Below are 23,752 nucleotides of genomic sequence, written 5' to 3' on the forward strand. Positions count from 1 at the left end.
TTAGTTTTTTTTAAATTTGATCGAATTTGGCGGTGAAATGGTGGCATGAAATATACCAAAATGGGCCTAGATCAATACTTTGGGTTTTCTACTACACTACACTTAAGCTAAAATTAACTCTACAAGCTCCCTACATGCTCCCTAATTAACCCCTTCACTGCTGGGCATAAAACATGTGTGGTGCGCAGTGGCATTTAGCAGCCTTCAAATTACCTAAAAGCAATGCCAAAGCCATATAAGTCTGCTATTTCTGAACAAAGGGGATCCCAGAGAAGCATTTACAACCATTTATGCCATAATTGCATAAGTTGTTTGTAAATAATTTCTGTGAGAATCCTAAAGTTTGTGAAAAAGTGAACAATTTTTTTTTTGAATTGCATTTGGCGGTGAAATGGTGGCATGAAATATACCAAAATGGGCCTAGATCAATACTTTGGGTTGTCTACTACACTACATTTAAGCTAAAATTAACTCTACAAGCTCCCTACATGCTCCCTAATTAACCCCTTCACTGCTGGGCATAAAACACGTGTGGTGCGCAGTGGCATTTAGCAGCCTTCTAATTACCAAAAAGCAATGTCAAAGCCATATAAGTCTGCTATTTCTGAACCAAGGGGATCCCAGAGAAGCATTTACAACCATGTATGCCATAATTGCATAAGTTGTTTGTAAATAATTTCTGTGAGAAACCTAAAGTTTGTGAAAAAGTGAACAATTTTTTTTTATTTGATCGCATTTGGCGGTGAAATGGTGGCATGAAATATACCAAAATGGGACTAGATCAATACTTTGGGTTGTCTACTACACTACACTTAAGCTAAAATTAACCCTACAAGCTCCCTACATGCTCCCTAATTAACCCCTTCACTGCTGGGCATAAAACACGTGTGGTGCGCAGTGGCATTTAGCAGCCTTCTAATTACCAAAAAGCAATGCCAAAGCCATATAAGTCTGCTATTTCTGAACAAAGGGGATCCCAGAGAAGCATTTACAACTATGTATGCCATAATTGCATAAGTTGTTTGTAAATAACTTCTGTGAGAAACCTAAAGTTTGTGAAAAAGTGAACAATTTTTTTTTTATTTGATCGCATTTGGCGGTGAAATGGTGGCATGAAATATACCAAAATGGGCCTAGATCAATACTTTGGGATGTCTTCTAAAAAAAAATATATACATGTCAAAGGATATTCAGGTATTCCTGACAGATATCAGGGTTCCAATGTAACTAGCAATCATTTTGAAAAAAAGTGGTTTTGAAATAGCAAAGGGCTTCTTGTATTAATTTGCCAATAACTTGCAAAAAAAGCAAAGAACATGTTAACATTGGGTATTTCTAAACTCAGGACAAAATTTAGAAACTATTTAGCATGGTTGTTTTTTGGTGGTTGTAGATGTGTAACAGATTTTGGGGGTCAAAGTTAGAAAAAGTGTGTTTTTTTCCATTTTTTTCCTCATATTTTATAATATTTTTAATAATAAATTATAAGATATGATGAAAATAATGGTATCTTTAGAAAATCCATTTAGTGGCGAGAAAAACGGTATATAATATGTGTGGGTACAGTAAATGAGTAAGAAGAAAATTACAGCTAAACACAAACACCGCAGAAATGTAAAAATAGCCCTGGTCCTTAAGGGAAAGAAATTGAAAAATGGCCTTGGTCCTTAAGGGGTTAAAAAAAACCTAGAAATTTGACTGTGAAATAATAGCAGTCAGTTTCCTTCACGTGTGTGCGTTTCAGGGTCTGCCAGGGCACAGTGTCACACCAGTGCTACTCATATCTGGTGTAACAGTAGTGTACATTAAAAAAATACAATTTTGACTGTAATAGATTGAATAGCAGTTAGTTGTCTGCAAGTGTGTGTGTCAGGCCTACAGCGTCTACTCTGCCAACTTCTGCCAGTGCACAGTGCCACTCATATCTGTTGTCACAGTATCTTGCATGCATAGTAACACTAATCGAAAAAAAAATGACAGGCAGAGGCAGGCCACCCCGCAGGGGCCGTTGTGGTTGTGGTGCTGTGATTCCCTTTGGCCCTAGAATAATGCCCAGTGTTCAGAGGCCACGTACCCTGAACTTGAAAAGTTCTGAGGACATAGTTGACTGGCTAACACAGGACACCCAATCTTCTACAGCTTCCGCTCGGAACCTTGACGCACCATCCTCCTCCAGCTTAGCTTCGGGCACCTCTCAAGTTAACACTCGACCCGCCTGCCGCCACCACCAACACTAGCACCACAGCCGCTTCACTTGATCTGTCAGAGGAGTTATTTACACATCAGTTGGAAGAAATGAGTGATGCGCAACCATTATTGCCAGAGGATGTAGATAATAGGGATATGTCTCAGTCAGGCAGCATTACACACATGGACGTACGGTGTGATGATGATGATGTTGTACCTGCTGCGGGAGTTTGGTCTGTCACTGTGAAGCGGGCGTAACCCTTACACTACCTGATCGATACAACATCATACCTGATGTTTTAAAGCACGTTATTCCAAACAATTTAGGAATGTTAGGTGATTTATGCCCTTTATGGCTTAAAACCAGACTCTGCATCAACTATGTAATTTTCCATGGGAGTTTTGCCATGGATCCCCCTCCGGCATGCCACAGTCCAGGTGTTAGTCCCCTTGAAACAACTTTTCCATCACTATTGTGGCCAGAAAGAGTCCCTGTGGGTTTTAAAATTCGCCTGCCTATTGAAATCTATGGCGGTTCGTCCGGTTCGCCCGTTCACGAACATTTGTGGATGTTTGTGTTCGCCGTTCACAAACCCAAATTTTTATGTTTGCGACATCACTATTTATTTTTATTTTGGGGGGCTTTTTTATTTTATAGGGCTATTAGATTAGATGTAATTAGTTTAAATAGCTGATAATTTCTTTTTTATTTTGTGTAATTTAGAGTTTGTTTTTTTGTAATTTAGGTAATTGTATTTAATTTATGTAATTTATTTAATTGTAGTGTAAGGTTAGGTGTTAGTGTAAGCCAGGTTAGGTTTTATTTTACAGGTAAAATTGTATTTATTTTAGCTAGGTAGTTAGTAAATAGTTAATAACTATTTAGTAACTATTCTACCTAGTTAAAATAAATACAAACTTGCCTGTGAAATAAAAATAAACCCTAAACTAGATACAATGTAACTATTAGTTATATTGTAGCTATCTTAGGGTTTATTTTATAGGTAAGTATTTAGTTTTAAAAAGGAATTATTTAGGTAATGATAGTAGGTTTTATTTAGTTTAATTTTAATTATAATTAAGTTTAGGGGGTGTTAGGGTTAGACTTAGGTTTAGGGATTAATAAATTTAGTATAGTGGCGGCGACGTTGGGGGATGGCAGATTGGGGGTTAATAAATATAGGTAGGTGTCTGCGATGTTAGGGGCGGCAGATTAGGGGTTAATAATATTTAACTAGTGTTTGAGATGCAGGAGTGCGGCAGTTTAAGGGTTAATATGTTTATTATAGTGGCGGTGATGTCCGGAGCGGCAGATTAGGGGTTAATAAGTATAATGTTGGTGTCGGCGTTGTCGGGGCGGCAGATTAGGGGTTAATAAGTGTATAATTAGGGGCTTTTAGACTCGGGGGTTCATGTTAGGGTGTTAGGTGTAAACATAAATTTAGTTTCCCCATAGGAATCAATGGGGCTGCGTTACGGAGCTTTACGCTGCTTTTTTGCAGGTGTTAGTCTTTTTTAAGCCGGCTCTCCCCATTGATCTCTATGGGGAAATCGTGCACAAGCACATAAAACTAGCTCACCGCAGCTTTCATCAGCGCTTGTTTTGGAGTGCAGTATGGAGCTCAATTTTGCTCTATGCTCACTTTTTGACTGTTAATGCCGGGTTTTTTAAACCTGTAATACCAGTGCTGTAGGGAAGTGAGCGGTGACAATAACTTGCAAGTTAGCACTGCACCCCTCATAATGCAAAACTCGTAATCTAGCCGTTAATTAATAAATATATATAAATATATATAAAAAATTAAAATAAAAAAATTACAAAATTACAAAATTGAAAATTCCGGTGTGCACTTGGAATGTTTACATCATGACTATACCCAATTGAACTTCACGGGTAAATTGGCAGTAACAATATCAGTAGCTCAAATGACGGTTAAAAGTCAGACTGCTGATATGCTCGATGTTCCAAAAAGCATTTCATAGCTGATTCAGTGGAGAGATGTGGGAGGTCGGATGTTTAGGGGTTAATAGCTTTATTTAGGTGCAGCGATATTGGGGAGCAACGGAATAGGGGTTAATAACTTTATTATAGTGGCGGCAATGTTAAGGTGCTGTTTAGGGTTTAATATATTTAACAGTTCAGGATGTCGTCCTCCTACGTAGGTGCGCTCAGGGAACAAACAAAGATGGTGGTCGACGGCTTCCAAAATCGTAGAAACCAGGCTGCTCTTCCGATGTAAACAGGGTAAGTGGTATCTATAGCGAAGGAAAGAAGGCGCCAAATAGGGTGATATTGCTAGAAACAAATACAGAGGCAAAGTGACAAAGACTATTACTCACAAGCCAGGCGGCACTGAATTGTGCCTTCACAAGCGGACCGGGACCTCAGCGTCGCCCGGAAGACCATCCAAGGCAAAATCCAATCGAAGGATCAGGAACACGCTGCCGACAGCCAATCAGGGCCCAACGCGGCAACACACCTTCCTTTCAAACCTACGGGTCTCTACACTCCCAGCTGGGGATAGATGATACACCACAGGTGCCGGGAAATTGCTCAGATTCCCAAAGTAGTCTAGCTGCAGACTGGAGCTCCACTCTGGGCGGCAGATTAAGGGTTAATAACTTTATTGAATAGTTGCGATGTGGGTGGACGGCAGATTAGGGGTTAATAGGTTTAGTATAGTGTTTGTGATGCAGGAGAGTGGCGGTTTAGGGGTTAATGAGTTTTGTGAAACATTTTTGTGCTGCAAAACTCATAACTACTGGTCTCAGATGACGGTATGGATCGTGTTGAAATAGGCTGTATCGGAAGCATTTTAACTGGACCGCACAGCCTGTAATACTGGCCCTATGGAAATCCCACGCAAAATAGTCTTTTTTTTTTTTTTAATTCAGGATTGACGTTGCGTTACAGGCTAAAATGCTTGTGGTGTAGCTATACCGACACGACTTCCTATAGCGACGTTACTGCTTTTATTCTGATATTGACATTTTTTCAGCGTTAAAAGCAACAGTGCAAAACTCGTAATCTAGGTGTTGGTGAATGAACAAAATAGAGCTGAGTAGCAAGCTATTCCATACTGAATCAATTTAACATGATAAACAGAGTATCGTTTAGTGTATATTCACATTTTGATTATTAACGCTGATCAATAACTAGTGTTTATATCAAAAACACAAAAATCATGCATATTTAATTAAAGGGACATGAAACCCAATTGTTTTCATGATTCAGATAGATCAAACAAATTTAAACAACTTTCCAATTTACTTCTAATATTAAATTTGCTTCCTTCTCTTATATCCTTTGTTGAAGGAGCAGAATTGCACTACTGGGAGCTAGCTGAAATCAAATGACAAGATGCAGCCACCAATCAGCAACTTCTAAGCCTACCTAGGGATACTTTTAAACAAAGTATACAAAGAGAAAGAAACAAATTAGATAATAGAAATAAATAGAAAGTTTTTTTTTAAAATTGCATGTTCTATCCAAATCTTTGAAGGGGTTTCCTATCCCTTTAAAGAGAAACCGTCATTTAAATAAAACAAATAATCTTATTTAAATTAAACATAATGGTAAATACCTATTTATCATGCTTCAAACTGTACATAATCATCACACATCCACACTTGCAATTGGATATGAATTTCTCATTTAGTATCATGATTACAAAGTATCAAGTGGGTACAGGTCAATCACATGTTGAACTAAATGTATAGAAAACTTTTAAAAGAGATATCTTCATTCAATCCTCTTGGAGAGACAGATTGCAGTTCATGTATCCATTTGCATTCTTTTTTGTAGTAATGTTTTCTTCGGATCGCCTTCTCTTCAAGCCTAACATGATTAATGGCAAAAAACGTAATATCATATTTATTGCTCTAATGTATTGTGTTCATAAATTGCCCTACTGGGATAGGATGGCCCCTTTTGCAAGTAATTCAAAACATCTTTTGTATCTTGTACATAATATGTCAACGTATGCACAAAACATTTACGGCTAGATTTAGAGTTCGGCGGTAGCCGTCAAAACCAGCGTTAGAGGCTCCTAACGCTGGTTTTGGGCTACCGCTGGTATTTAGAGTCAGTGATTAAAGGGTCTAACGCTCACTTTACAGCCGCGACTTTTCCATACCGCAGATCCCCCTACGCCATTTGCGTAGCCTATCTTTTCAATGGGATCTTCCTAACGCCGGTATTTAGAGTCGTTTCTGCAGTGAGCGTTAGAGCTCTAACGACAAGATTCCAGCCGCCTGAAAATAGCAGGAGTTAAGAGCTTTCTGGCTAACGCCGGTTTATAAAGCTCTTAACTACTGTACCCTAAAGTACACTAACACCCATAAACTACCTATGTACCCCTAAACCGAGGTCCCCCCACATCGCCGCCACTCGATTAAAAATTTTAACCCCTAATCTGCCGACCGCCACCTACGTTATACTTATGTACCCCTAATCTGCTGCCCCTAACACCGCCGACCCCTGTATTATATCTATTAACCCCTAACTTGCCCCCCACAACGTCGCCGCAAGCTACTTAAAATAATTAACCCCTAATCTTCCGACCGCAAATCGCCGCCACCTACGTTATTCCTATGTACCCCTAATCTGCTACCCCTAACATCGCCGACCCCTATGTTATATTTATTAACCCCTAATCTGCCCCCCACAACGTCGCCGACACCTACCTACACTTATTAACCCCTAATCTGCCGAGCGGACCTGAGCGCTACTATAATAAAGTTATTAACCCCTAATCCGCCTCACTAACCCTATCATAAATAGTATTAACCCCTAATCTGCCCTCCCTAACATCGCCGACACCTACCTTCAATTATTAACCCCTAATCTTCCGATCGGAGCTCACCGCTATTCTAATAAATGTATTAACCCCTAAAGCTAAGTCTAACCCTAACACTAACACCCCCCTAAGTTAAATATAATTTTTATCTAACGAAATAAATTAACTCTTATTAAATAAATTATTTCTATTTAAAGCTAAATACTTACCTGTAAAAATAAATCCTAATATAGCTACAATATAATTTATAATTATATTATAGCTATTTTAGGATTAATATTTATTTTACAGGCAACTTTGTAATTATTTTAACCAGGTACAATAGCTATTAAATAGTTAAGAACTATTTAATAGTTACCTAGTTAAAATAATAACAAATTTACCTGTAAAATAAATCCTAACCTAAGATATAATTAAACCTAACACTACCCTATCAATAAAATAATTAAATAAACTACCTACAATTACCTACAATTAACCTAACACTACACTATCAATAAATTAATTAAACACAATTGCTACAAATAAATAAAATTAAATAAACTATCTAAAGTACAAAAAATAAAAAAGAACTAAGTTACAGAAAATAATAAAATATTTACAAAGATAAGAAAAATATTACAACAATTTTAAACTAATTACACCTACTCTAAGCCCCCTAATAAAATAACAAAGCCCCCCAAAATAAAAAATTCCCTACCCTATTCTAAAATACAAATATTACAAGCTCTTTTACCTTACCAGCCCTGAACAGGGCCCTTTGCGGGGCATGCCCCAAGAATTTCAGCTCTTTTGCCTGTAAAAAAAAACATACAATACCCCCCCCCAACATTACAACCCACCACCCACATACCCCTAATCTAACCCAAACCCCCCTTAAATAAACCTAACACTACCCCCCTGATGATCTTCCTACCTTGTCTTCACCATGCCAGGTTCACCGATCCGTCCTGGCTCCAAGATCTTCATCCAACCCAAGCGGGGGCTAGACATCCACTGAAGAAGTCCAGAAGAGGGTCCAAAGTCTTCCTCCTATCCGGCAAGAAGAGGACATCCGGACCGGCAAACATCTTCTCCAAGCGGCATCTTCTATCTTCTTCCATCCGATGACGACCGGCTCCATCTTGAAGACCTCCAGCGCGGATCCATCCTCTTCTTCCGACGACTAGACGACGAATGACGGTTCCTTTAAGGGACGTCATCCAAGATGGCGTCCCTCGAATTCCGATTGGCTGATAGGATTCTATCAGCCAATCGGAATTAAGGTAGGAATTTTCTGATTGGCTGATGGAATCAGCCAATCAGAATCAAGTTCAATCCGATTGGCTGATCCAATCAGCCAATCAGATTGAGCTCGCATTCTATTGGCTGTTCCGATCAGCCAATAGAATGCGAGCTCAATCTGATTGGCTGATTGGATCAGCCAATCGGATTGAACTATATTCTGATTGGCTGATTCCATCAGCCAATCAGAAAATTCCTACCTTAATTCCGATTGGCTGATAGAATCCTATCAGCCAATCGGAATTCGAGGGACGCCATCTTGGATGACGTCCCTTAAAGGAACCGTCATTCGTCGTCTAGTCGTCGGAAGAAGAGGATGGATCCGCGCTGGAGGTCTTCAAGATGGAGCCGGTCGTCATCGGATGGAAGAAGATAGAAGATGCCGCTTGGAGAAGATGTTTGCCGGTCCGGATGTCCTCTTCTTGCCGGATAGGAGGAAGACTTTGGACCCTCTTCTGGACTTCTTCAGTGGATGTCTAGCCCCCGCTTGGGTTGGATGAAGATCTTGGAGCCAGGACGGATCGGTGAACCTGGCATGGTGAAGACAAGGTAGGAAGATCATCAGGGGGGTAGTGTTAGGTTTATTTAAGGGGGGTTTGGGTTAGATTAGGGGTATGTGGGTGGTGGGTTGTAATGTTGGGGGGGGGGGGTATTGTATGTTTTTTTTTACAGGCAAAAGAGCTGAAATTCTTGGGGCATGCCCCGCAAAGGGCCCTGTTCAGGGCTGGTAAGGTAAAAGAGCTTGTAATATTTGTATTTTAGAATAGGGTAGTGAATTTTTTATTTTGGGGGGCTTTGTTATTTTATTAGGGGGCTTAGAGTAGGTGTAATTAGTTTAAAATTGTTGTAATATTTTTCTTATGTTTGTAAATATTTTATTATTTTCTGTAACTTAGTTCTTTTTTATTTTTTGTACTTTAGATAGTTTATTTAATTTTATTTATTTGTAGCAATTGTGTTTAATTAATTTATTGATAGTGTAGTGTTAGGTTAATTGTAGGTAATTGTAGGTAGTTTATTTAATTATTTTATTGATAGGGTAGTGTTAGGTTTAATTATATCTTAGGTTAGGATTTATTTTACAGGTAAATTTGTTATTATTTTAACTAGGTAACTATTAAATAGTTCTTAACTATTTAATAGCTATTGTACCTGGTTAAAATAATTACAAAGTTGCCTGTAAAATAAATATTAATCCTAAAATAGCTATAATATAATTATAATTTATATTGTAGCTATATTAGGATTTATTTTACAGGTAAGTATTTAGCTTTAAATAGGAATCATTTATTTAATAAGAGTTAATTTATTTCGTTAGATAAAAATTATATTTAACTTAGGGGGGTGTTAGTGTTAGGGTTAGACTTAGCTTTAGGGGTTAATACATTTATTAGAATAGCGGTGAGCTCCGGTCGGCAGATTAGGGGTTAATAATTGAAGGTAGGTGTCGGCGATGTTAGGGAGGGCAGATTAGGGGTTAATACTATTTATGATAGGGTTAGTGAGGCGGATTAGGGGTTAATAACTTTATTATAGTAGCGCTCAGGTCCGCTCGGCAGATTAGGGGTTAATAAGTGTAGGCAGGTGTCGGCGACGTTGTGGGGGGCAGATTAGGGGTTAATAAATATAACATAGGGGTCGGCGATGTTAGGGCAGCAGATTAGGGGTACATAGGGATAACGTAGGTGGCGGCGGTTTACGGAGCGGCAGATTAGGGGTTAAAAGTGTAATGCAGGGGTCAGCGATAGCGGGGGCGGCAGATTAGGAGTTAATAAGTGTAAGGTTAGGGGTGTTTAGATTCGGGGTACATGTTAGGGTGTTAGGTGCAGACGTAGGAAGTGTTTCCCCATAGGAAACAATGGGGCTGCGTTAGGAGCTGAACGCTGCTTTTTTGCAGGTGTTAGGTTTTTTTTCAGCTCAAACAGCCCCATTGTTTCCTATGGGAGAATCGTGCACGAGCACGTTTTTGAGGCCGGCCGCGTCCGTAAGCAACTCTGGTATCGAGAGTTGCATTTGCGGTAAAAATGCTCTACGCTCCTTTTTTGGAGCCTAACGCAGCATTTGTTTGAACTCTCGATACCAGAGTTAAATTTATGGTGCGGCCAGAAAAAAACCCGCGGAGCGTTAACAGCCCTTTTACCGCCGAACTCTAAATCTAGGCCTTAACTTTTTATCAAGAAAAACACTCACTTTTTCAGTAAGGCAGTCATTACCAGAAATAATGGGTCTGCTGGGAGGATCTTTTTGATCCTAGGCAAACTGTTGCTATGTTTTCTGTCATATTACACATAAAAATAATAATGATTCATAACTTCTCCCTTGATCCAAATTGTTGTATTTATTTAAAATATTTTTCTTCTTTTTAACTAGGATTTAATTAATAAAGTACATTTCAGTGCCAGTATATGAATGAATGTATTTACACAAAAATACACAGGAAATTATTTTATTGTTAAAAGGACAGTTTAATCCAGAATAGTTATAAAAAGATAGATAATCCCTTTATTCCCCAGTTTTGCATAACCAACACTGTTATATTAATACACTTTTTACCTCTGTGATTACTTCGTATCTAAGCCTCTGCAGACTGCCCCCTTATTTCAGTTTTTTTTACAGACTTGCATTTTAGGCAATCGGTACCCTCTCATAAGTAACTTCATGAGTGTGAGCACAATATTATGTATATGGCACACATGAACGAACGCCATCTAGCTGTGAAAAACAGTCAAATGCATTCAGATAAGAGACGACCTTAAAGAGCTTAGAAAACATAATTTATGTAAGAACTTACCTGATAAATACACCATGAAAAGAAATGAATGTATCAGGTAAGTTCTTACATAAATTATGTTTTCTTTCATATAGGTGGCAAGAGTCCATGAGCTAGTGACGTATGGGATATAAAACTAGACATGTGCCCAGCGGAAAAATTTGTTTCAATTCAAATTCGGACACATTCGAATGTATTCGTTTAGGATTAATTTAAATAAATTTGGATGTATTCAGATGTATTCGTTTCTGATTTGATTTGTAAATTCGGAAGTTCAGTATGTGTTATGTTGATTCAGATGGTTCCAAGTTACACAAATGGAATGATTTCACTGTTCTATCTCACTAAATTTAATTTTTATGCTGAATTGTGATTAGTCCATGGCCATTCGAATAAAAAAAAAAAAAATCCGAACTAATTTGGATTTATTCATTACAAATGCATTCGGATTAATTGAGTTTCTTTGCTAGGGTAATTTGAAAATTCGAATCGATTTGAATCTCCGAATTTCGTGAATTTGTCTGAATTTCAATTCAAAATGAAATGAAACGCACATGTCTATATTATACCCAAGATGTGGAAGTCCACAAGTCACTAGAGAGGGAGGGATGCAATAAAAACAGCTATATCCTCTGAGAAATTAAATTTAAAAAAAATAATTATGTTTTCTTAAACAATTAAAAAAACTCAAATCAAAGGCACTAGAATAAAACTGAGACAGCTGCCTGAAGAACCTTTCTACCAAAGAAGCAAACACATCAAAATGTTAAAATTTTGTAAATGTATGCAAAGAAGACCAAGTTGCTGCTTTGCAAATTTGATCAACTGAAGATTCATTCTGAAAAGCCAAAGAAGTTGTAACTGATTTAGTAGAATGAACTGTAATTTGCTGAGGCAGAGACTGCCCCTCCTCCAAATAAGCTTTGTGAATCAAAAGTTTCAACCAAGATGCCAGAGAAATGGCAGAGGCTTTCTGACCTTTCCTGAAACCAGAAAAAAATAACAAATAGACTAGAAGTCTTTCTGAAATCTTTAGTAGCCTCAACATAATATTTTAAAGATCTTACCACATCCAAAGAATGTAAAGACCTTTTAAGAGTATTCTTAGTATTAGGACACAAGGAAGGAACAACAATTTCCCTATTAATGTTGTTAGAATTCACAACTTTAGGCAAAAATGTAAACGATGTCCGCAAAACAGCCTTATCTTGATGGAAAATCAGATAAGGAGACTCCCAAAAGAGAGCATGCAATTCAGAAACTCTTCTAGCAGAAGAGATAGCCAAAAGAAATAACACTTTCCAAGAAAGTAATTTAATATCTAGAGAATGCATAGCCTCAAAAGGAGGAGCCTGTAAAATCTTCAATACCAAATTGAGACTCCAAGGAGGAGAAATACAGGGAGTACAGAATTATTAGGCAAGTTGTATTTTTGAGGATTAATTTTATTATTGAACAACCATGTTCTCAATGAACCCAAAAAACTCATTAATATCAAAGCTGAATATTTTTGGAAGTAGTTTTTAGTTTGTTTTTAGTTTCAGCTATTTTAGGGGGATGTCTGTGTGTGCAGGTGACTATTACTGTGCATAATTATTAGGCAACTTAACAAAAAACAAATATATACCCATTTCAATTATTTATTTTTACCAGTGAAACCAATATAACATCTCAACATTCACAAATATACATTTCTGACATTCAAAAACAAAACAAAAACAAATCAGTGACCAATATAGCCACCTTTCTTTGCAAGGACACTCAAAAGCCTGCCATCCATGGATTCTGTCAGTGTTTTGATCTGTTCACCATCAACATTGCGTGCAGCAGCAACCACAGCCTCCCAGACACTGTTCAGAGAGGTGTACTGTTTTCCCTCCTTGTAAATCTCACATTTGATGATGGACCACAGGTTTTCAATGGGGTTCAGATCAGGTGAACAAGGAGGCCATGTCATTAGATTTTCTTCTTTTATACCCTTTCTTGCCAGCCACGCTGTGGAGTACTTGGACGCGTGTGATGGAGCATTGTCCTGCATGAAAATCATGTTTTTCTTGAAGGATGCAGACTTCTTCCTGTACCACTGCTTGAAGAAGGTGTCTTCCAGAAACTGGCAGTAGGACTGGGAGTTGAGCTTGACTCCATCCTCAACCCGAAAAGGCCCCACAAGCTCATCTTTGATGATACCAGCCCAAACCAGTACTCCACCTCCACCTTGCTGGCGTCTGAGTCGGACTGGAGCTCTCTGCCCTTTACCAATCCAGCCACGGGCCCATCCATCTGGCCCATCAAGACTCACTCTCATTTCATCAGTCCATAAAACCTTAGAAAAATCAGTCTTGAGATATTTCTTTGCCCAGTCTTGACGTTTCAGCTTGTGTGTCTTGTTCAGTGGTGGTCGTCTTTCAGCCTTTCTTACCTTGGCCATGTCTCTGAGTATTGCACACCTTGTGCTTTTGGGCACTCCAGTGATGTTGCAGCTCTGAAATATGGCCAAACTGGTGGCAAGTGGCATCTCGGCAGCTGCACGCTTGACTTTTCTCAGTTCATGGGCAGTTATTTTACGCCTTGGTTCTTCCACACGCTTCTTGCAACCCTGTTGACTATTTTGAATGAAACGCTTGATTGTTCGATGATCACGCTTCAGAAGCTTTGCAATTTTAAGAGTGCTGCATCCCTCTGCAAGATATCTCACTATTTTTTACTTTTCTGAGCCTGTCAAGATCCTAATCAGCAGAGGATACTTCAGTATGCTGTCAGCCAATACAAATTTCATAAGATTTATGACAAGTTTGGAAAGAACTTTTACGTTTATTTGAAGGCGAAATGACAGCCATAGATTTCTCTATGGCTGCAGCAATATAATTTTTCATATCTGCAGGAATATCATGTACATTAGACTGTGAAGAAATAACAGTAGATGTATTTGTACTTATAAAAACATTATAAGCATGTAATAATTTGTCATAACAAGTGCCACACATTTGAGTTGAAGAAATAAGATCAGCTAGTTAACAACCAACACGCTTAGCATTGGTAGAATTGTGTTCAGGCAGCTTTGTTTCTACATTAACATCAGAGGCAGGATCAATTTGAGATATCTTGCAAAATGTAACAAAAAAGAAAAAATAACATTTAAATAAAATATCCAATTTCCTCAAAATAGCAGTTTCAGGAATGGGAAAAAATGCTTATGATAAAATTCTTATGCACAAGTAAAATGAAAAGCAAACATCATAGCCATCTATAAACAAATGAGAGCAGCAAGCAAAAGAAATAGAGACTTAATATAACACATTTTAGCGCCAAGAATGACGCAAACAAAGATGATGCAAATGCCAAGGTAAAAACTTTTGCCACCAAATCTAACACAATGAAATGACCCAACTCAAATCATAACAGGCACGACTTTGCGGCAAAAAAATTTGCAGCAACAAAGATGCAAGAAATTAAGCAACTCACGTCATGACAGGCACAACTTTGCGGCAAAAAAATTTGCACAAAGAATTAGACAATAAAAATTAGCATTTTGCGTCATCGCGAGCCTAATTAGCCCACAACAATTTTAAAAAACAGGCTCCAAATTACAACTAACTGGACCCCCAGGTAAGAAAAAATACCTAAATTCTCCCATAAACATAATTTCCAAGCTGAAACTGTTAGACTGCAAAGAGAAATATACACAGACCTGACTTTATAATATAAAGTGCCAAACATAGCTGAGAGTGTCTTAAAAAAATGATATATACTTACCAGAAAACACCCATCTACATGTAGCAGACAGCCAAACCAGTACTAAAACATAACAGCAGAGGTAATGGTAGTGGAGTATAATGTGGATCTGTAAAGGGAGGCAGCAGATGAATCCCTGCGACCGATTTACAGAGAACCTTATGAATAGATTTCCTATAGGTGAACACATGGTATCATCAGGCAATACTCCCTTCACATCCCTCAGACAAACACTGTACTTTGAGAGGAATTTGGGCTTCAATATGATTAGAAGCGCCTATCACAGAAGAAAATCAAGCACATCTTGCTTCACCACCTCCACAAGGAGGCAAAGTTTGTAAAACTAAGGTATGAGTGAGGTGGGAGGTGTATTTATAGGCATTTTGAGGTTTGGGAAACTTTGCCCCCTCCTAGTAGGAATTTATATCCCATACGTCACTAGCTCATGGATAAAAGTAAATTGGAAAGATGTTTAAAATTACATGCCCTATCTGAATCATGAAAGTTTTATTTTGACTAGACTTTCCCTTTAACAAAATTGTTAACCAAAATGTGTGTGTATGTGTGTGTGTGTATATATATATATATATACTTGCAAGTGTGTGCTAGACTTCCTCTGTGTATTGTATTCATTTGTTTTGTAATTTACCCTATGGACCTTGCACTTGTCTGGGGCTAACTGCCTTGGACTCTGGGGATGGTACAGCTACCTGTGAGTGCTATATATATATATATATATATATATGTATATATATATATATATATATATATATATATATATATATATATATATATATGTGTGTGTGTGTGTATATATATCTATATGTATATATAATGAATATATATATGTGTGTGTGTGTGTGTGTATATATATATATATATATATATATATATATATATATATATATATATATATATATATATATATCAATTCTAAGAAAGGAACAGTAAACCTTAGCCAGCACTACACATGTATCAATAATATCTCAATACGGAAGAAACTGTGAGGTTCTAAAAGCTGAACATATTCTTACAATAGTCAGAAGGTAAAGTAACACAATTTATTACTATATAAGTGCAAAGTAGAAACAAAAAATAGATACAAATCGTCTATCCTAATATCAATGTAAGTAATTCATTCATTACCCCACAAACATACTAATAGAGCTCTTTGAGGTTAACATACAGTGCGTCCACTGTTAAAGAGAAAAAACAATGTGGAAGTCCTCAATATAAATTGGTACCATCCAGGTTTGGAAAAATTGTCCCTCTATTAGAATGCAGCCTGACTGGAAATTAATTGAAAAGCAGTCCTACGTGGTGTCGAGCGTGTTAATACTGTTACTCTGTCGGGGCAGACTTATATGTGTAATTCTTCTCCCGGGTCCCCCACCACTTACTCTATATTGGAGCAAGCTGAACTGAAGCCAAAGGGAGCCCGGTGTATAAACCAGTGTAGAAATCTTTGTCGATTCTCAAAACAAAGTCACTCTATATTGCTTATAAAGCCTGCGGTAGGTATGCTTCTGATATCGGGTCCACCACCACTTACACTGTTGGTACGTAAGCTGAGCTAATGCCAGAGGGGGATATACATTGTTAGCTTTACCTGGTGCAGGACTGCTAAAATTCCTCACCCCCGTAATAACAGCTAACAGCTCACCACATGACCATGTAGGTTTCGAATGTTGTCCAGGAAATCCAGTCAAGGGTAATGTAGAGGAAAAATGTATCCCAAAACGCTGCAATTCCAGGCAGCGTGTGTATCGTCTTGTAGCCGACTTGACCTGCTACACATGTTTCACCCTTACGTGAGAATGGGCTTTCTCAAGCTAGAAGATTCAATATCCTGTATGCAAATCTGGCTCCTTATAACCTCAAGTCCCACAGGTGAATTAATTAAGCGAATTCGTTGCACAGAACATAAAAAGTTTCAAACATAAACAAATCCAATCTTATACTCAAATCGGATAATCGTAAACAAAATTACACTTGTGACTAATGTGCTAAATAGGTATAGAGTAATCTAAATAAATATTTTCTAAATATAGCTCAAAGTTATGTGTATCACCCATATTTATAAACTATTGTATGTCCTGCAGCGATCAGAGTGAATCAGTTCAAAATTTAATAGTGACTGATGTTAGGGCAAAAAGCCACGAGATAATTTACTCAGTATATGGTATGAAAAAAGTGTTAGATTCAAGACTAAGTAGTTAAAAAGATATATATCTATATGATTTAGGGTATCAAAATTTTTATCCCAATTGGTCACAGTATCAGAGTAATTTGCTAAATCCAAAGTAAAGGATAGCATAAATTCAAAGGTATATACACATTGTTTATAGTGGTACCCTAAATAGGGTTATAACCTCCTAATAGTTAATTATACTCTTTTTGAGTGAGCAGAAATATATATAATGGGGTCAAAGGTAAATAACAATACCCTTTAGGAATTTAAGAAGGGGGCATAATTTAATTCCTCATTGAGTCCATTGGGTTGCATAGAATGCATATTATAAATCCATTTGAATTCAGATTTTAACAATAGATTGTCCCAATCACCCCCTCTTTCAGTAATATCAATTAGTTCCAACCCCATAAACTTTAGATCTGTCACTTTACTCTGATGTGTTTCTAAAAAGTGTCTGGCTACACCGCTATCCTTAATTTTTTTGTTCAGTATATCTCTCCTATGTTCCTTCATTCTTTCTCTGAATTCTCGGTAAGTTTTACCAACAGAATTTTGGACATTAACAGATAGCAGTGTAAACAACATCCTCACTGCGACAAGTGATGTGGCCCTTAATTCTGTGGGAATTCTCACTTTTGTCAGTTATTATTGGACCTTTATTTATGTGTTTACACATTTTACATTTACCACATATATAGGAACCATCTTTCTTTTGATGTTTGCCTAGCCAATCACTCGTGCCTTTGTAGTGTCTATGTACTAGTTTGTCTTGAAGGGAGGGTGCCTGTCTTGCTGTCATAGCAGGGACATCCCCCACAATTTTATGAATGTCTGAATCAGATGTCAGAATATTCCAATGTCTAAATAGAATTTTTCTCAATTCCCTCCATTCAGTATTGAAGGTACTAATAAATCTGATTTGTGAGCTGGGTTGTTTTTCAACATGATCATATAATAATTGGCTACGTGTTGTGTCCCGTGCCCTATGAAAGCCCTTTTTAATGACTTTGTTTTGATACCCCCTAGCTTTAAATCTGATTTTAAGGTCATCTGCATATTTGCGAAATGATTCGTCAGAGGAACAATTCCTCTTTTGTCGTAAATATTGTCCTATTGGAATTGCGTTTATTTGATGTTGTGGGTGGTGACTGGAGGCTTCAAGTAATGTGTTTGCTGAAGTACTTTTCCTATATGTTTCAGTAAAGAGTCTATTATCCCTCTTGGTAATTTTTAAATCCAAAAAGGATAGAGATTCGCAACTCCACTCATATGTGAATTTAAGGTTCCAAGTGTTGGTATTCAGTTTTTCCATAAATATCCTCAATTTATCAGATGTGCCCTCCCATAAAAGGAGGACATCATCGATATAGCGAATCCATAAGATGATAGATTGATCAAACTCTGTGGTGGTATCCAGAATTTGCTAATTTTCCCATCTTCCTAGATATAAACAGGCATACGTAGGGGCACAGCAAGCACCCATTGCTGTGCCCCGAATCTGCCTGTAGAATTTTCCATCAAATTTTAAATAATTCCTATTGAGTACAAAGTTCAATAGTTCTACAACAAATCTAGTGTGTTCAGCAAATTTAGGTCCTCTTTGGTTTAGAATCTCCTCTATGCTTTCAATACCTTTGGTATGAGGTATTGAGGAGTAGAGTGCTTCTACGTCAATGGATACTAGAATTGTGTCTGAGGTTAAGGTTATATCATCTAGTTTTTTCAAAACCTCAGTCGTATCCTTGACATAGGATGGTAATGATGTTAAATACGGGCGAAGACACAAGTCAAGGTATTTTGTAACCCCTTCAGTCAAGCCCCCCAGGCCTGACACAATTGGTCTGCCTGGGGGGGGGGGGTTTCTGTTTATGGATCTTTGGTGTAGTATAGAATGTGGGGATTACTGGGAATTTAACCTGCATGAAAGTCAATTCTTTTTTTTTAATTAAGCCTTGTGATAGTGCTTGATTAAGAATATTATCCAGTTCTTCCTTATATTCCCAAGTGGGATTGGTTTTTAGTTTTTCATATTGTGTAGTGTAAGAACCTGTAAGGACCTTAACCTTTTTGCAAGGAAAGTAGTACTAGGTAAAATTAATATGGGCAGAGCTAAATCAGTCAATCTTGATATGCATGATAGGATATCTCTGGAGAATTTGAAAATATTATCTGAAGAAATTTCAGATGTAGAGGAAACACTGGGAATTGGCTTTAGTGATTTGAAACCTAAATCCTCTTTTATGCCAGCATTATCTATGGCACCAAGTGTAATAACATTAGTGAAACTGGTTGAGAAAGATTTACGTGAATTGCCCAAGCCATGTATTGGAGTGGACAATTTAAGTAAAGAACAACATGTGGCACTAAGTGACCTCATTATGGATAAAACCATTGAGATCAAACCGTCGGATAAGGGGGGTAAGGTGGTTATACTCAATAAACAGGACTATAAATTAGAGTGCATCAGACAACTAAATAACACTACACAATATGAAAAACTAAAAACCAATCCCACTTGGGAATATAAAGAAGAACTGGATAATATTCTTAATCAAGCACTATCACAAGGCTTAATTAACAAAAAAGAATTGACTTTCATGCAGGTTAAATTCCCAGTAATCCCCACATTCTATACTACACCAAAGATCCATAAACAGAAAACACCCCCCCCCCCCCAGGCAGACCAATTGTGTCAGGCCTGGGGGGCTTGACTGAAGGGGTTACAAAATACCTCGACTTGTGTCTTCGCCCCTATTTAACATCATTACCATCCTATGTCAAGGATACGACTGAGGTATGGAAAAAACTAGATGATATAACCTTAACCTCAGACACAATTCTAGTATCCATTGACGTAGAAGCACTCTACTCCTCAATACCTCATACCAAAGGTATTGAAAGCATAGAGGAGATTCTAAACCAAAGAGGACCTAAATTTGCTGAACACACCAGATTTGTTGTAGAACTATTGAACTTTGTACTCAATAGGAATTATTTCAAATTTGATGGAAAATTCTACAGGCAGATTCGGGGCACAGCAATGGATGCTTGCTGTGCCCCTACGTATGCCTGTTTATATCTAGGAAGATGGGAAAATTAGCAAATTCTGGATACCACCACAGAGTTTGATCAATCTATCATCTTATGGATTCGCTATATCGATGATGTCCTCCTTTTATGGGAAGGCACATCTGATAAATTGAGGATATTTATGGAAAAACTGAATACCAACACTTGGAACCTTAAATTCACATATGAGTGGAGTTGCGAATCTCTATCCTTTTTGGATTTAAAAATTACCAAGAGGGATTATAGACTCTTTACTGAAACATATAGGAAAAGTACTTCAGCAAACACATTACTTGAAGCCTCCAGTCACCACCCACAACATCAAATAAACGCAATTCCAATAGGACAATATTTACGACAATATTTACCTCTGACGAATCATTTCGCAAATATGCAGATGACCTTAAAATCAGATTTAAAGCTAGGGGGTATCAAAACAAAGTCATTAAAAAGGGCTTTCATAGGGCACGGGACACAACACGTAGCCAATTATTATATGATCATGTTGAAAAACAACCCAGCTCACATATCAGATTTATTAGTACCTTCAATACTGAATGGAGGGAATTGAGAAAAATTCTATTTAGACATTGGAATATTCTGACATCTGATTCAGACAGTCATAAAATTGTGGGGGATGTCCCTGCTATGACAGCAAGATGGTCACCCTCCCTTCAAGACAAACTAGTACATAGACACTACAAAGGCACGAGTGATTGGCTAGGCAAACATCAAAAGAAAGATGGTTCCTATATATGTAGTAAATGCAAAATGTGTAAACACATAAATAAAGGTCCAATAATAACTGACAAAAGTGGGAATTCCCACAGAATTAAGGGCCACATCACTTGTCGTAGTGAGGGTGTTGTTTACACTGCTATCTGTTCATGTCCAAAATTCTATGTTGGTAAAACTTACCGAGAGTTCAGAGAAAGAATGAAGGAACATAGGAGAGATATACTGAACAAAACAATTAAGGATAGCGGTGTAGCCAGACACTTTTTAGAAACACATCAGAGTAATTTATGGGTTTGGAACTAATTGATATTACTGAAAGAGGGGGTGATTGGGACAATCTATTGTTAAAATCTGAATGCAAATGGATTTATAATCTGCATTCTATGCAACCCAATGGACTCAATGAGGAATTAAATTATGCCCCCTTCTTAAATTCCTAAAGGGTATTGTTATTTACCTTTGACCCCATTATATATATTTCTGCTCACTCAAAAAGAGTATAATTAACTATTAGGAGGTTATAACCCTATTTAGGGTACCACTATAAACAATGTGTATATACCTTTGAATTTATGCTATCCTTTACTTTGGATTTAGCAAATTACTCTGATACTGTGACCAATTGGGATAAAAATTTTGATACCCTAAATCATATATATATATATATCTTTTTAACTACTTAGTCTTGAATCTAAAACTTTTTTCATACCATATACTGAGTAAATTATCTTGTGGCTTTTTGCCCTAACATCAGTCACTATTAAATTTTGAACTGATTCACTCTGATCGCTGCAGGACATACAATAGTTAATAAATATGGGTGATACACATAACTTTGAGTTATATTAAGAAAATATTTATTTAGATTACTCTATACCTATTTAGCACATTAGTCACAAGTGTAATTTTTTTTACGATTATCCGATTTGAGTATAAGATTGGATTTGTTTATGTTTGAAACTTTTTATGTTCTGTGCAACAAATTCGCTTAATTAATTCACCTGTGGGACTTGAGCTTATAAGGAGCCAGATTTGCATACAGGATATTGAATCTTCTAGCTTGAGAAAACCCATTCTGACGTAAGGGTGAAACACGTGTAGCAGGTCAAGTCGGCTACAAGCCGATACACACGCTGCCTGGAATTGCAGCGTTTTGGGATATATTTTTCCTCTACATTACCCTTGACTGGATTTCCTGGACAACATTCCGAAACCTACATGGTCATGTGGTGAGCTGTTAGCTGTTATTACGGGGGTGAAGAATTTCAGCAGTCCTGCACCAGTTAAAGCTAACAATGTATATCCACCTCTGGCATTAGCTCAGCTTACGTACCAACAGAGTCAGTGGTGGGGGACCCCATATCAGAAGCATACCTACCGCAGGCTTTATAAGCAATATAGAGTGACTTTGTTTTGAGAATCGACAAAGATTTCTACACTGGTTATACACCGGGCTCCCTTTGGCTTTAGTTCAGCTTGCTCCAATATAGAGTAAGTGGTGGGGGACTCGGGAGAAGAATTACACATATAAGTCTGCCCTGACAAAGTAACAGTATTAACACGCTCTACACCACCTAGGACTGCTTTTCAATTAATATCCAGTTAGGCTGCATTCTAATAGAGGGACAATTTTTCCAAACCTGGATGGTACCAATTTATATTGAGGACTTCCACATTGTTTTTTCTCTTTAACAGTGGACGCACTGTATGTTAACCTCAAAGAGCTCTATTAGTATGTTTACTTTGCACTTATATAGTAATAAATTGTGTTACTTTACCTTCTGACTACTGTAAGAATATGTTCAGCTTTTAGAACCTCACAGTTTCTTCCATATTGAGATATTATTGATACACGTGTAGTGCTGGCTAAGGTTTACTGTTCCTTTCTTAGAATTGATATACTAATTATTAAACCTCCTTGTACCTGCAGTCTCATCTGACATTGTTAATAGGTGGGCTCCAGTTCACAATCAAATATATAACCTATACTAGCTGGTATTTATATATATATATATATATATGTATGTATATATATATATATATATATATATATATTTGCTGCCTCAAATTTCTTCTGAATCTGCTACCCTCTAACTTTAGATTGTGACCCCTTGTTTTGGCATTCATTTTTTTGTGGAAAATGCTTTCAGCTTCTAATTTATTAAGTAAAATCATATATTTAAAGGTTTCTATCATGTCACCTCTTTCCCTTCTATCCTCTAAACTATACATATTTAGATCATAGAGTCTTTCTTTGTACGTTTTATATTTTAGACCACATACTATTTTAGTAGCCTTCTTTTGAACAACTTCTAGTTTATTTATATCTTTCTGAAGATATGGTCTCCAGAACTGTACACAGTATTCCAGATTTGGCCTAACTAATGATCTGTAAAGTGGCAAATGAACCTTGCTATTTCTGTTACTAAACATGCAAACAAGTATTCGACTGGCCTTACTGACTGCACTACTGCGTTGCGTACCAAATTTTAAATCATTTGAAATAATAATTCCTATGTCCTTTTCTTCTTTATTTACAGTAAGTAACGTAGTAATATATATATATATATATATATATATATATATATATATATGTGTGTGTGTGTGTACATATATATATATATATATATATATATATATATATATATATATATATATATATATATACTGTATACTAAACTGGCTGATTGGAACAGCCAATAGAATGTGAGCTCAATGATCAGCCAATAGGATTTTTCCTACCTTAATTCCGATTGGCTGATAGAATCCTATCAGCCAATCGGAATTCAAGGGACGTCATCTTGGATGACGTCATTTAAAGAAACCTCCATTCTTCGTTAGGACCTCATTTGAAGAGGATGGCTCCGTGTCGGCTGGATAGAAGATGGCTCCGCTCCACTCGGGAAGGATGAAGATAGAAGATGCAGCCTGGATGAAGCCTGGATGAAGCCTTCTGCCGTCTGGAGGACCTCTTCTGCC

The sequence above is a fragment of the Bombina bombina genome, chromosome 4 (assembly GCF_027579735.1).
Source record: "Bombina bombina isolate aBomBom1 chromosome 4, aBomBom1.pri, whole genome shotgun sequence".
NCBI classification, from domain to species: Eukaryota; Metazoa; Chordata; class Amphibia; order Anura; family Bombinatoridae; genus Bombina; species Bombina bombina.